General features: G+C 42.6%; 1 protein-coding gene across 4 annotated transcripts in view; it reads left to right on the top strand.

Annotated features, from left to right (window-relative positions):
• Nucleotides 1-5: 5 nt before the first annotated feature.
• The window catches only part of TESK2 (testis associated actin remodelling kinase 2), a 126,409-nt gene continuing 111,710 nt past the window's right edge, over nucleotides 6-14,704 (top strand). The window contains exons 1-6 of one of the 4 annotated variants that reach the window (XM_074334636.2): nucleotides 6-494; nucleotides 580-613; nucleotides 824-1,008; nucleotides 1,119-1,200; nucleotides 1,362-1,549; nucleotides 1,653-1,789. The gene's annotated coding sequence lies outside the window, so the exon portion shown is untranslated. Of the gene's footprint in view, nucleotides 495-579; nucleotides 614-823; nucleotides 1,009-1,118; nucleotides 1,201-1,361; nucleotides 1,550-1,652; nucleotides 1,790-6,725; nucleotides 8,056-14,704 lie in introns of those variants that run through there. The other 3 variants (XM_019749378.3, XM_074334635.2, XM_019749377.3) reach the window with 3 other exon arrangements.

Raw genomic sequence — 14,704 nt, 5'->3', positions numbered from 1 at the left:
GTCTCGGTGAGAAGCGAGCTCTTGTTTTTCAAGCGGCTCCCCGGCAGCCAGTCTAAAGTCGGAATTTCCTGGCTTACTGGAGTGTTTTGAACCCGGCGGCGGCAGTAGTAGCTAGCACACGTTCGGCGTGATGGCGCTAGTGTTTTGTATCTGGGGAGGTCTCGACCAAGGTTTGGCACCTTCAACTCCCACCTGATAGGTGCATATCAGGGTTTCCCGCTTTTACCCCAGTTCCCCAAGAACGCGTCACCCCTGACTAGCCAGAGGCTCAGTTTTGGTCTGATATTGTATTCTCACCCTTGGTATTACCCTCTTTTGATCTGACGTTGTGGCCTTTCATGGGCAGTGCATAGGTTGTCCCGGGCCGGGAGCGCAAGGGCACAATACGCCATGGAGCCAGACCCCTGCCGCAGGTTATGAGTAAGAACCTGAGCTGGTCTGAGCAGCTGCACGCGCTTCTGAATGCTACTGACAGAAATGTGGCCAGGATTAAGGTAAGGGGACGCCTGAGGCCCCCGATTTTGGGGTGTGGATTAAAGGACTCAGATCTCATTGGACAAGCACTTGTTTCTTTTGCAGCAGCGGTTGTTTCCCCTTGGCATCTCTGCTGCAAGTAAGTATTGTTTCTTTTTTTTAATGCCCAGTCTTTTCTCTTTCCAAGAGCTTCCTTTTCCAGTGCATGTACCATCCACTATTCCTTCAAGTGTCCAGCTATTTCCTTTCCTGAACAAACATGTGTCCTTTGCCCCTCTCCCCGCGCGCACACACACACACACAGAAGCAGAGAAGTCTTGCACTTGTCCTTTCCTTATTCCCTCAGCAGACCTGACTGGGACCTGGATTTCCCCTCATCACTTGCCTCCCCAGCCAGGAGTCGAAGCTCAACAGTCTTGGGCTCTAGAGACTCCTATTGTTCCAGAGAGGCTGAGCTGGGCTGAGGCCCATATGGCATCTTCTCGCTGGGATGAAGTTACTATTCTCAGATCCCAGTTTAGATCCCAGGCTCAGGTGAGGCCTGGGATCCTATGTGTGTATATGTGGTGTTTGTGTGAGCTGAGGATACCAGGGATTGGGGAAGCCCCTTACCCAATAGCTCATGTGGTTTTCTGCCTGAGTAGGTGACTGAGGCAGTAAGGCAAGCTGTGCAGGGCCTGCTGGAAGAACGAGAGCAGCAGAAGTACCAGATCTGTATCCTGGAAGGTATCTGGCCAGTTCTTCATACACATAGCCTCATTCATGTATGCACATAATTTTATGACATGTGAGTGTTGTGAGTGTGCTTGTGTATTGATTTGCGAGTGGAGTCTGGGCTCATGTGTGAAGCTCTTAGAGGAGCTGACACTCAACTTCTCCTATTATAGCATCACTAAGGTTGCTGCAGGGGGTCCCAGAGTGGAGGGCTCTTCTGGAGCAACACCTGGAGGGGCTGAGAAGGGAACTGCAAGGCCTTCAGAGCCAGGTGTAGGAACAGGTCCAAGCCCAAATACAAACAGGACCGTGAAAGTGCAGTGCTACCAGTGGCCTTCACCAGGAGCTACAACATGAGTAAGTAAGTGATGGGCAAGACCTCTCCTTCAGTCCTCCTGGTACTCTGGTAACTTCCTCTGGGCTTGTTGATTGGCTTTAGAATGACACTGTTGTCATCCCTGCAGGCGCAACTGTTTTGGGAGGAGTCAAGGATTCTGAGGGAGGAACTGAAGTTGCTGTGTGACCAGCTGACTGAATAAAAGATTGGGGGAGAGTATGAATTCACCGGTCCACTTTTCTGGAAAGCCTTCTTGTTTTCCCAGTAAGTGGCCATAGCTCTAACTGCTTAAGATACTCAGAAATCTGGCCAAGTATTTTGTCTTATCTCTAGAGGTGTGAGTCTACTCTCCCGGGTCAGCTTGGAAGCTACCTATCAGCTGGACCAGAATGCTTCTGTCTCAGTTTTCAGCACCAGACTGGGCACAAGGCAGAGAGGGAGAAGGAAAGAAGTTGGAGAAGAGCCTTCTTACATTTTCTCTCATTTGCAGGCCAGCACCAGGAGCTGTTGCTGAAATAGATGGCTGAGGGATCGCAACCTCAGGCCCGCAGCTGGAAGGTAGGACCAGGATTGGTCCTATCTCTTCATATCTCCCTGTGGAGTCCCCTTTCTCTATCTGTCCTGCTCTGCAGGCAGGCCTGGATACCCTCTCCTACCCGTATCTCTTTTCCCTGTGATGATTTTACCTCCGTCCAAAGTTCTTCTTCCCAAGCCCTCTGCTCCAGGCCAGGAGAAACTGTCCTTGTCCACTTGAGCATTCCAAGTGTGCTGAAGAGGACAGTCATAGGGAAGGGGGTTCCTCCTGGAGAGGGAGAGGTTTGATTCAACCTGCGATCATGGTCTGGCAGATGTTGGACCAGCTGCAGAGTTGCCAGGAGAGCAAAGAGGCTGCCAGGACAGAGGCCCAGGATGCCCAGCAGGAGCATGACCTCCCCAGGTCAGGGGTTGTGGGTGCCTGTGGCAGTGGAAGGGAATTGTCTCATAGAGGCCAGGCATTGGGGACCAAAGTTCAGCTATCCTAGATTTGACATGGACCAGTAGGGGTAGTATGAGTATCTGGGTTATAGCCCATAAGGGCAGTGTTGGGTATTCTTTACTTGATACAGAATCACTGAGGTATCTTTATATGTTTGGAGGATAAAGGGGGACTTCTGGCCTCAGGAAGGAGGACAGTTCTTTGCTAAAAGGGCCTCCTTGACCCACCATCACCATTTTTGCCTCTGATTCTGTTTCCCTTTTCAGTACCTCTGTTCATGTTCTCCAATCTAAGCTGTCCCAGGCTGCCACCCTTGCCATGTCTCTTTCTTCATGTATCTCTGAAGACACTCTTCCATATAATAACAATACCTGGGAACTTTTAAGGAAGCTAGGTAGGGGTAAGGACCGTGATCCCAGCTCGGGGCGAAGCTGAATCTGAATGGTGCCCAAATGCCAGCTGCGTGATTGTTTGGCCCTGGGTAGAATGGAGTCTCAGCCTCTCTTTTTTTTTTCTGTGTGTGAATCCATTGACCTCTGTTGCTACTTATCCCAAACGAGGTCTGTATGTCCCTCTCCATCAGACAGGCTCAAGGCCTAATTATGTGTGTATCACAGTGCTTGCTGATGGTTGGTTTTCTGTTCCTTTTCTATCCTCTTAGATCTCCAGAAGAGCACCCTTTCTAACCTGGAACACAGCAACTTTCAGCTGTAGGCCCAGAACCTTGAACAGGAGGACCTGTCCTTTAAGGGCCCCAAGATGCTCCTGACTGACCTGTAAGGACTTATAAGAGTAATAGGATGAAGTCTTCTTTGCTCACTTGCCTCTCCAAGGCCCTGTTTCTGGTCCTCCTGCCCCTTCCCTCTTGATCTAGCTGGTATCTGCCCTCCTACTGCAGCTTGTCACTGCTTCCCCATCCTTGCCCACCAACTGTAGTAAAATGATTTAACCCTCCCTGACGTGTTTTCTGTGAATCAGTGACCACATGGGATAGACTCATCATACCTTTTCTTCCTCCTGTAACATGACTGCTTCCTGCCACCTTCCTCTCTGAATTCCGTGTTCTTAGACATTTATAGCTGTACCTTCTGAGTTCAAGCCCTGTGCTCAGTGGGACTTGGAAGGCGGTGGGAGCTCCCATTCTGGTGGGTAGAATGAGGTAAGACAGTGCTCGAGCTGACTGCTGTGGCCATGCGGGGAGGGTGAGACATTCTGGTGGGCCCTGGACCTAGGCAATAGGGAGCTTCCTCTCCTCATCTCCAGCTTGTGCTTTTGAGGCTCACTGCAGCCTTCCACACCTCCTCATCCTTAGTTGCCCAGCCTGCATTTCTGTAGAAGTCTCCTCCTTGGTCTCTCTTGTTTCAGTCTCTCTGCCTCTAATCAAGTGGCTTTTAGAATTTTTTGACTGTGACCTCCAGTAAGAAATAGTTTACCTTATAGCCCAGAAAACATACATGTATATATTAATCATGAAACAAATTTTATGATTCAATACTTATTTCTATTAGGAGTGATATACTCTGATATTTCCTATTATATTTTTAAAAATGCCTTGTGGCTATTGGGTTTTTAATAAAAAAAAATTTTATTGGGGAACATTGGGGAACAGTGTGTTTTTCCAGGACCCATTTGCTCCAAGTCAAGTTGTTGTCCTTCAGTCTAGTTGTGGAAGGCGCAGCTCAGCTCCAAGTCCAGTTGCCGTTATCAATCTTAGTTGCAGGGGGCGCAGCCCACCATCCCATGCGGGAATTGAACCGGCAACCTTGTTGTTAAGAGCTCACACTCTAACTAACTGAGCCATGTGGCCACTCTGTGGCTTTTGGTTTTGATCCTTTGACCATTTGGTTTCTCTCTGGAAAGTACCTGTATCTTCCTAGGTAGACTAAGGGAAGCTTTACTTTCTCTTTGCCTGGCTTTGCATTCTAGATAGTGCAGTGCAGGATTTCCTTAGTAGCAACAGTATGTCACTGAGTTTTCATGAGGTCTCTTCCACTGCTAAATACAGCCAAAATATGATGCTTTTCATCTACCAAGTGGATATTTATTGAGCATGATACATACCGGTCGTCGTATGTATTTGCCCTGAGCTAAGATGTACAGTGGGCTCATGTAAAGGTCCCAGCTCTTAGCTCAGTCTAGCTGGGAAGAGGAGACAGTAATCTGAAATAAAAGCATCATAAAAGGCTGAGGGCAAGAACTACTTCTTTTACAGGGTGCATTCAAGGTCCTGGCCTAACTAGAAGACAGGTCATGAAGAGTGGGCCTTTGAGACCTGAATAGCTATAAGGCAATCCCTGTTTCTTTACCCTCAGCATTAGGGAGATTGCTCAGAGTAGAATGGTAGAGATTAGACCTGGGTCAAACAGAAACAAAAAAACAAAACAAAAAACTCCATCAAAGTTCGTCTTCCTGCTGAACCAGGTGAAAGGAACCTCTGTCTTTTACATTTTTTACTGGGCGGGTGATACATCTGGCATGGTGGCATTACTCAATTCTACTTGCTACCAGTGCTGTACCGTGTTTCCCTGAAAATATGACCTAACTGGAAAATAAGCCCTAGCATGATTTTTCAGGATGATATCCCCTGAGCATAAGCCCTAATGCGTCTTTTGGAGCAAAACGTAATATAAGACCCGGTCTTGTTTTCGGGGAAACACGGTACTTATTTATCAAGTACTTTGCATCAGGCTCTGTGGGAGGCAGGATTGCAAGGGCGCTAGAACTACTGTTAGGTAGAAACATTAAATAGCTATGTGGAACAATGGTATTTGAACTGTCACCAGGTGGCAGCACATGACTTATTGCCAGAAGAATGATACAGAAAAGGCTTCTGGGCTAGAGTGATGTCTTTTCTCCCTTCAGAGATCCTGTAAGCTACCAATTAATTAATCTTCCTAAAACAGTGTCCTGTTAAGGCTACTCTCCTGTTCAAGAACCTTTGATAGCTCTCACAGCATAAAAAAGAAAGGACAAATTTGGCATTGAAGCCCAACCCCCATATAACTTCTTCACATTTTATCTCCTGTCACACGTTTTAAACTTTATTGACACCAGGAATGCACACCACCTATACTCTAACCACAGTAGTCCCCCTTAGCCAAGGGGAATATGTCCCAATATCCCTAGTGGATGCCTGAAACCGCAGATAGTACTGAACCCTATATTTACTATGTTTTTTTCCTATATATACATATGCATAATAAAGTTTAACTTATAAATTAGGCAAAGTAAGAGATTAACAACTAATAATAAAATAAAACAATTATGACAACATACTGTAAAATATGTGAATGTGGTCTCTCAAAGTATCTTATTGTACTATACTCCCCCTTCTTGCCATGTAAAATGATAAAATGTCTATGTGAAGAGATGAAGTGAGGTGAATGAGACATTTATTAAGGGTGTTACTTGAAGCAAACACTGTGATACCAGAACAGTTGATAACCAAGATGGCTACTAAGTAACCAACAGGTGGGTAGCATATAAGCATAGATACTTTAGACAAAGGGATGATATATGACTCAGGCGGGATGGAGCCGTATTACGTGAGGTTTTATCACGCTGCTCAGAATGGCTGCAATTAAAAATTTTTTATTTCTGGAATTTTCCATTTACTATTTTTGAACTATATTTGACCCTGTGGAAAGTGAAACTATGGAAAGTGAAACTGAGGATAAGGGTAGACTACTATATTCAAATCCCACTCATCTGTCAAAGACCTTTGACAGCAGGTGTGGAAGACAAGTCTTTAGGAAAGGTGATCTATAATCCCAGAGAATGCTGGTGCAAGAAGGCCTACTCCACCATTTCTTTGCCTGCACTTGCCCTAAAAGCCCTACTGACGCATGAGATTATGAGCACCTGAGGTCCAGGCATATGGAAAACATAAGGAAATATGTGCCTGTTGAACAGTTGAACAGAATTTTTAATCCCTACCCCACTCTTTCAAAATCCTTTGTTTTCAAGCCAGCTCAAGTGTTACGTCTTCCAATAAGCCTTCACAGAAATTAATCTCAGTCTAGATGAATTGCTTCCACAGCATTTTGTTTGACCCGGCCCACTGCTGTTACTACTGTCTCAAGTCGTTAATACAGTAATTATTTATGTAACATCAGTTCCCCCCCCCCCCACTATACTCAGATCCTGCAGGACACGGCGTTCAGAGGACTTTTCCGTAAACAGATAGTCCTTACTCAAATACACCTTTACCAACCCAAAAGCCGCGCCAATTTAATCCATTTTCTGTTGTCTTTGTCAATTACCATACGTTTGGAATTTTGATTGGTCCGTTTTGTGTTTACTGTCCCGCCCTCTGCGAGGCTCCTGGATTTAGGTTTCCCCCAGGTGTATTCCCTCTGCGTTGGTTCCGCCTTACAAATACACTGCCTCTTCTGTTTTTACCCCCACTTCCTTCCTATTGGTTCCCTTCGTCCTCTAGAGTTGGCGCCTACGGCTGTTGATTGGCTTTTCTGGACGCCCATTGTGCCCATCCTCATACCACGTGTCATTCCTGATGCTAATTGGGCAAATCCACTAGTTCGTTTATCAAGGATTGACTATTGATTGGCTGTTATGAGATAGGCTTGAGGAGGGGGCGTGGCTCACCAGAGCCCCGCCCTCAGCTCCTCTGACCGGCTGGGCAGGCGTTTCAGTCGCTAGGGGCCAGGGAGCCCAGCGGATCTTTCAGCTGCCGTCTCTGACTCGCTGGCTGGATCATCCTCCTGGCCCCGCCAAGTAGGCGGGGGAAACCGCCCCGACTGCGGGGCCATGGCAGTAACCTCCTCGTCCTCCGCCGTCGCTAGCTTAACGGAATCATCGGCTTCTACGCGAGGGACCCCCACCGCCTCCGCAGGCTAAGAGCCTCTGCCGCCTTCGAGCTGTGAGGGCTACTATGCTCCCTCTTTGCCGACGCCTCCCCCTCCCGCTCGCGCAGGCACCCCTCTGGCTGCTCAGTCCCGCCTCAGGTAACGCCAAGAGAGCGCGTAGGGCACAAATCCGGGGCACCTCGGCCCGCGCGCGCGGCTGCTACACCCGCCTCGGCTCCGGAGCAGTGGCGCTCGGGTCTCTTCACACCTATAGGACCCCTTCGCTTCCCAGAGGTGCACCTCGCAGTGGCCGGGGACACTGCTTGACCCTTTCCTCTTCCCTTTTCACTTCCTTCAGGGTCCCGGGACATCCCCCTTCTTTCCCCTACCCCAAACCCCCACCCCGCGCGCGCCTCAGAGTCCGGGAACCCATTAGAAGTTCCTTCATATCAGGGACCTGGGCAGGAAACCTTCATTCCCTCGGAGAACTGTTCCTGAGACCTCCAGTTCCACACTGAGCCTCCTTCGTCTCAGTACACCCTCCTCCGTCAGAGATCTGGACTCCCTCACTTTACTTCCCTCAAACGTACTCTTCCCTGGAAAGATACTTCCTTCCCCTCAGACACTGCTGTCTCCCTCTCTTTTCTCCGGTCATCATCCTCCGCATCCCTCCTTTTCCCTCCTCTGTCTTTTACTTTGAAGACTCTGGACTAAGCCAGTAATCAGATTTGGCGATAAATGAAAGTCAGGTTTGTCTGATTTTTAAAAACCTTTCAATTTATACCTTTAAGAAAACCTTTCTGAATAATTTGGACTTTATTCTGTAGGTATGGGGAGCCACTGCAGGTTTTGTAAGCAGTAGTTTGGTATGATTGCTTCTCTCTGGCGAAAATGTGGAGGAAGAATCGAAAGTGAAGACAGTGTGGAGGCAGAAAGCCTAGGTAGGCAGGAAACTAGTGTGCTAATCCAGATCAGAGGGAATGAACTGGAATGGCTGTGGGAAAATGCAGGGAATGTCATGCAATTCCATGAAGTTTCAAAATAGAGTTGAGAGAATTCGTGGGAGGCTTCTGACTTGGCTGTTGCGATGGGTTGGTAGTGTTAATTGGAGTAGCAAACATAAAGAAGCAATTTTGAAGGAAAGGAATGAAGTTGGTTTTGGACAAGTTCAGTTTGAGGTGTTTTTCAGAGGTTACTGTGGGTAGATGGAAATTTGGGTCTGAAAATTGGGAGAAAATTTAGAACTGAATACGTAAATTTGAGGGATCAGCAAAGAATATATGGGGGATATCTGAAGCCTTAGTATGGATGGTAATACTGAAAGGAGAGAAGGGCTGTGGACCAGAAGGAACATCATTGTTTGAAGGGTAATAGACACTAAGAAAGAGAGCTTAAAGGAATGGGACAAGAACTAGAACAGAATGGCATTATAATAGAAGCCAAAGGAAGAAAGAGTTTCAAGAAGGGAGGGGGTAGCCATCAGTGTCAGGTGCTCCAGCGGTCAGGTAGAATGAGGATTAGGAAGAAACCACTGAATTTAGCAATTAGGAGATCACTTGTTTCCTTTGAAAAACATTTTAGGTGGTATAATGGTGACAATAATGGCAACAGTCAGATCATGGTAGATTGAGGAGTAAATGGGAGGCAGTAAAATTACTCTTTCAACATGTGTGGTTGTGAAGGAGAGCTGATAGTAAGTAGTGAAGTATCTTTACTTAGAATATATAATATGCCAGGTGCTATAAAGATACTTTATAGATCACAACAGCCTTGTGATTTAGTTATCAGTATCCCTCTTTTCTAGTTGGGAAAACTTTAGACAAGAATTTGAACAAGGTCTGTTCAGCTTTGAAACCTGTGTTCTTGACAGTGCATATGTATTTTTCTTTTTAGTATGGGTGAAACAGTTTTGTAAGTTGAGGGGAAATTTTACCTAGGAAATACTTTGGGCATTTCATTCTTTAACACTAAAAGGCTAGAAGTCAAGATGGATAATGATGTGATAGAAGAGAAAGACAGTGAGAAAGTTTGACGGCCTTATTTTCTTGATGTGATCAGTAGTTATCTGTGAAGTCAAGTGATCTCTGGAGACCTAAGGAACTATAGTGCGTTTCCGATTTGAGTATTATGGTTATGGCCATGGAAAACTTCAATGGAAAATGAAACAGGAATGGATTAAGGAGTTTTTAAAAAACATTGCTGACCACATTGAAGGCGCAGTTAAAATTAGAAATAGTATATTTGTAATATGGCCCAGTAGCATGGATTTTACACTTTCTGCAGCAGCCTAAGAACAGGAGGGCAAGAAGGATGGTTGGGTTGATCCAGACTTGTAATTTTACAAGAAAAAAAGATAAAATGGAGAGTAACTATACAGTGCTAGTGATAGTTTGGGTAATATGATGGACCCTGAGGGTCCAAGCTGGAGTTATGAGAAGTAAAATCTTCAGAGGGGCTGGTATCCTTAGAGAATAAGGAGATAAACAGAAATGTGGTAGAATTCAGATTTTCTAAAAAATACAGAATGGGATCACTGAGAGTTCAATATTTCAAGGTAAAAACACAACAACAGGGTGTAACTGTCTCAGTGCTGTTGAAGGGGAATGAAGGTATAGGTTATTGACGTTGTGGGAGGTTAAAAGGCTATGAAATATGTTGACTATGTCATCAATATGGTTGTCGTAATTACCCAGTATGATAGCAGGAAATGGAACAGAGGAGATATTGGGTCCAATAGGTAGGGCTGCTCAGATTTGAGGGACTCAGGATTGATTTGAAGCTTCTATGGCACTTGTTAGAAAGTAGTACTAGGTGGTACAGATGTTTGTGTGTGAAATTAATGTCTAGATCCTCAGATACTTGGTGCCTTGGATGTATGATGTATTCTCTCATACAGATGTGTATTTGGGATGGTTTCAAACACAACTCCTTTGCAATTTGACATATGATGAGCCTGTTTAATTCTGTTTAAAAGTGAATGTGTTGGGAGGCTAAGTTAGGGACTCTCCACCCAAGGATCCCCAATAACATTTTGTACTTATGTTCATTGTAAATAGAAAATTATATATTTACATGTACTCATTCCCTGTCTTAAATGAGTAGAAGATTACTTGCTTTAATGCTTTTTTTCCTATGTGAAAGTGTTTATAGATATGTTCTTAGTGTCGTACACTTCATAAAAGTGTTTATAGACATATTCCTAGTATTGTACACTTTATTGTTCTGCAAAATGAAAGTTGTATTGGAATTTGAAACCTATGATAAGGGTTTTTATGAGAATTTCCTCCCCTTCCGGTACATGAAGCCCAATCATTACATTGTATAGTGTGGGTGGTGGTGAATGTTTTGAATCAACAGAATATTATACTATTTCCTAAGTCCTCTTATGGAGATGACTTCAGTGTGGTCTCACTAGTGTTATATTTGCTGAGCATTCAGAGGCAGTGGTTGTTTCAGAGTAAAGCCTACTTGTGATAAATTTTAAGTCTTTCATGCCTGAAAATTTCAGAATGGCAGTGTGATATAAGGAAAAGCAATGGAAGTCCTAACTGCAATCAACCCTGTTATTGTTAGCTATATGATTGTAGGCAAATTTCTTATCCTCTGTGAGCTTCAGTTTTTTAAAAATTTAATCTTTGAATAGGTAATACATTCAAATGGTTAAATAAATATTTACATGTTTATGTTTTATATAAACAATGAAAGTCTCATTCCTATGCCTACCTGCATCCACGTAGTTCTGTGCCCCCTCCCAACCACTTTTACTAGTCTCTTTATATTCTTTTTTTTTTTTTTAACTTTTTAATTTATTTTAAGTGTTTTTTTTCCAGGACCCATCAGCTCCAAGTCACATAGTTGTTTCAATCTAGTTGTGGAGGGCGCAGCTCATGCTGGCCCATGCAGGGATCGAACCGGCAACCCTGGTTTTACAAGCATCGTGCTCTAACCTACTGAGCTAACCGGCTGCTCCTCTTTATATTCTTTTAGACATTTTTCAGGCAAATGCTTACAAATATGAATATATAATCTTATTTTTCTTACTTTTCATGCAAAAGTTAGCTCATGGTTCCCCACTGTTATGCACCCTTCTCCATCACCCTCATGCTGCTTTTTCACTTAATATATCTTGGAAACATTTCCGGATCAGTATATATAGAGCTTTTGCTATCTTTCTTTCCTTTTTTTTTTTTTTAAACACCTGCATGCATAGTACTCCATTGAATCGATGTACCATAATTTAACTTTCGTTTTCGTTGGACATTTGTGTTGCTGCCAGTCTTTTGATATTATAAGCAATAATGTAATGAAGACCTTTGAACATATGTTATTTTACATGTGTGCAAGGGAATTTGTGGGATAAATTTACAGAAAGGGATTTCTAAGTCAAAAAATATATGCATTAATAACTGAAATATATTGCCAAATTGCTTTCCTTAGGGATTGTTCCAATATACACTGCTTGTTCACTCACCAAATTAGCTATGGTGTTTATTATGTGCCAGATACTATTCTAAGTGTTTTATATACATTACCTCATTTAATCTTAATAACATCCCTTTGAGGTAGGTACTATTATTATCTCCATTTTTCAGATGAATAATTGAGGAATAGAGAATTTAAGTGACTTGCTCAAATCACACAGCTACTGTGACAGAAATTCAAACTAAGCACCATGGCTCCAGGATCAGTGTTGTTAATATATTGTGCTTTGCTGTTATCAAACTTGAATTTTTGACAATCTGATAGAGAAAAATGATATATTAGAGTAGTTTTAAAACATTATGTTAAGGTTAAGCATCTCTTTATATTGTTTGAGTTGCTCATATTTCCTTTTCTGTAAACTACCTGTTTAAATTCTTTTTTTTTTTTCCTGTTTAAATTCTTTACTTATTTTTCTGTTGAGTCTTAGATCTCTTTCCTATTGATTTCTAGGTCTCTATATATGATATATAAATATAACATATAAGGTACATTTTTTTGGTCTGTGGTATGTATTACAAATGCTTTCCCATTTTGATATTTGTCTTCTGACTTCTATGTATTATTTTATTCTCATGCAGCAATTTTAGATTTTTAGATAGATAAAGTTCTTAATCTTTTCCTTTATGGCTTTTGGATTTTGAGTCATAGAAAGGCCTTCTCCATTTCAGTCCTTAGTTTTTTAAACTATCCAGTGGGAGCAAGAAAACAGAATTATTGTGAAGGTCAAAGTGCTTTGTCAACTGTAAATTATAAGCTGTAAATCATTATACAAATGAAATATGGTGTTATTTATTAATTTGTCTTCTGAACAAGTTGTATAGAGGCTGTCAGCTCTTCTGCATTAAATGTAATAGAATGATATAATTTTCTTTCTGCAATGTGGGAAATATTTCCTTTCTGCAACTGTGGTCAGTATTTTCCTTGGACAATTTGCATAGGATCTTTTTCAAAAGTAGGCACTGTGGAAATCCTCCAGTATTTTTGCATACTGTAGTCTTGTTCTTTGTATTAGTATAATTAGAATCCGACTAAAAGTTCTCAAAAATTGTTTTGTTTTCACATTAGCTATGGTTCACAAATTTGCACATTACTTACTTTGGATATTGTATTCCAACTGATTGGTAGAAATCTGTAATTTGGGAGGACCCCTCACATTTTTTTGTGTGATTATAAAATTAATGTATGTTTATTAAGGAAGGATTTGGAAGTAGAGGTGGTTTTAAAGGAGAAGATATAATTATTCAGATCTTCCCAAGATTCAAAGTGTTAATAGCCAATGCTAACATTCTGGATTATATCCTCTCAGAATTCTTTTTGTATATGTGTCTGTATTGTTATCACCAGCTCTCTAGGACTTGGCATAGTGCCTGGCCCTTAGTAGGTACTAAATAAATATTTTTTGACTGAGTGAATGAAATAATTAATGTTTTTACATGGGAATTATGGAATCTCAGTGTCTTATTTATTCTTTTCTCCATTGTAAATTTTAATTCGTGTAATAGTATTAGAATTGGTATGCCATATTTCATTTGTTTTAAGTTTAAGTCTAAGCGCTCATAGAGCTCATAGTTCAGTGAAAGAGACCGATAAGCAACCATTAAAATAGTGTGTGATAACTGTAATAACAGATTTGTACAAGGCATTACCAAAGCACAGAAAACGGAGATTGAGGGGTCAGAGAACACTTCCTACATGAGATGATTACTGAGAGAGTCATGTAGAAGAGGTCAGGAAGAACATACCAGTATGGTGCCAGATGGGTACTAGACTTACCAGGGCGATCGCTTTGTAAGATATATAAATGTCTGATCACTATGTTGTACCCCTAAAACTAATATAATATTGTATGTCAACTGTCAACTGACAAATACATTTAAAAAAGCATACCATGGAGAAAAAATATTACATGCATAGGCACTGACGTGTAAGCAGGACTCTACATGAAGTTCTCTATGTTTGCAGTAGATTGTGTCTGTGGGTAGAGGAATACAAATGGATGAGGCTGGAGATGTGGGTAGGGGTCAGATGAGAACGAGCCTTTATATCACACATGAAGAGTTCTCAAAAGTTTACTCACCTTGGAGAATAGGTTGGAAAAGATGTGAGAGTGAGATAGGAAGACCAAGAAGACATTAGTTGAGTACAATAGCTGGAATGATGAACATCACTTAAGCTGAGAGAGGAAGGGAAGGCTACACTTGAGAGGTGGGTTAAGTCTGGGGGATAATGATTAGGCCAGTTTTAGTAGAGCAAAGTCTTTGAATGCCAAGCTAAGGAATTTTATATGCAACAAATGTCATCGAAGATGTTTTTTTTAAAAGATTTTATTGGGGAAGGGGAACAGGACTTTATTGGGGAACAGTGTGTACTTCCAGGCCTTTTTTCCAAGTCAAGTTGTTGTCCTTAAAATCTTAGTTGTGGGGGCGCAGCTCAGTTCCCGGTCCAGTTGCCATTGCTAGTTGCAGGGGGCGCAGCCCACCATCCCTTGCGGGACTCAAGGAATTGAACTGGCAACCTTGTGGTTGAGAGCCTACTGACCTATGTGGGAATTGAACCAGCAGCCTTCGGAGTTACGAGCATGGAGCTCTAACCGCCTGAGCCACTGGGCCGGTCGCATCGAAGATTTTTAATTGTCATGTGTTTTATGTGAACTGTTACAGGTTAATATTTCCATTCCCCTGACTAGTCTGAAATGATGGTGACATCTGTTATGCCCATGAAATAGTAGAAATATTATCAAAGACAGTTGTATTTAAACTGGAGTAAAATTTTGGACTGAAAAATTATCCTTTATTTGAAAAGAAATATATTTATGTAGTAAAGACACATGAAAATAGGCATTGTGTGAAAATCAACCTTTTATAATAGTTACTTGCTGTCTCTGGATTCTGGCATGGTAAAGCTCTAGTCTTGTTG

The sequence above is a fragment of the Rhinolophus sinicus genome, chromosome 14, assembly GCF_057876585.1.
Source record: "Rhinolophus sinicus isolate RSI-liver-muscle chromosome 14, RSI-T2T, whole genome shotgun sequence".
NCBI lineage: Eukaryota > Metazoa > Chordata > Mammalia > Chiroptera > Rhinolophidae > Rhinolophus > Rhinolophus sinicus.
This window is presented reverse-complemented; position numbering and strand designations above follow the sequence as displayed.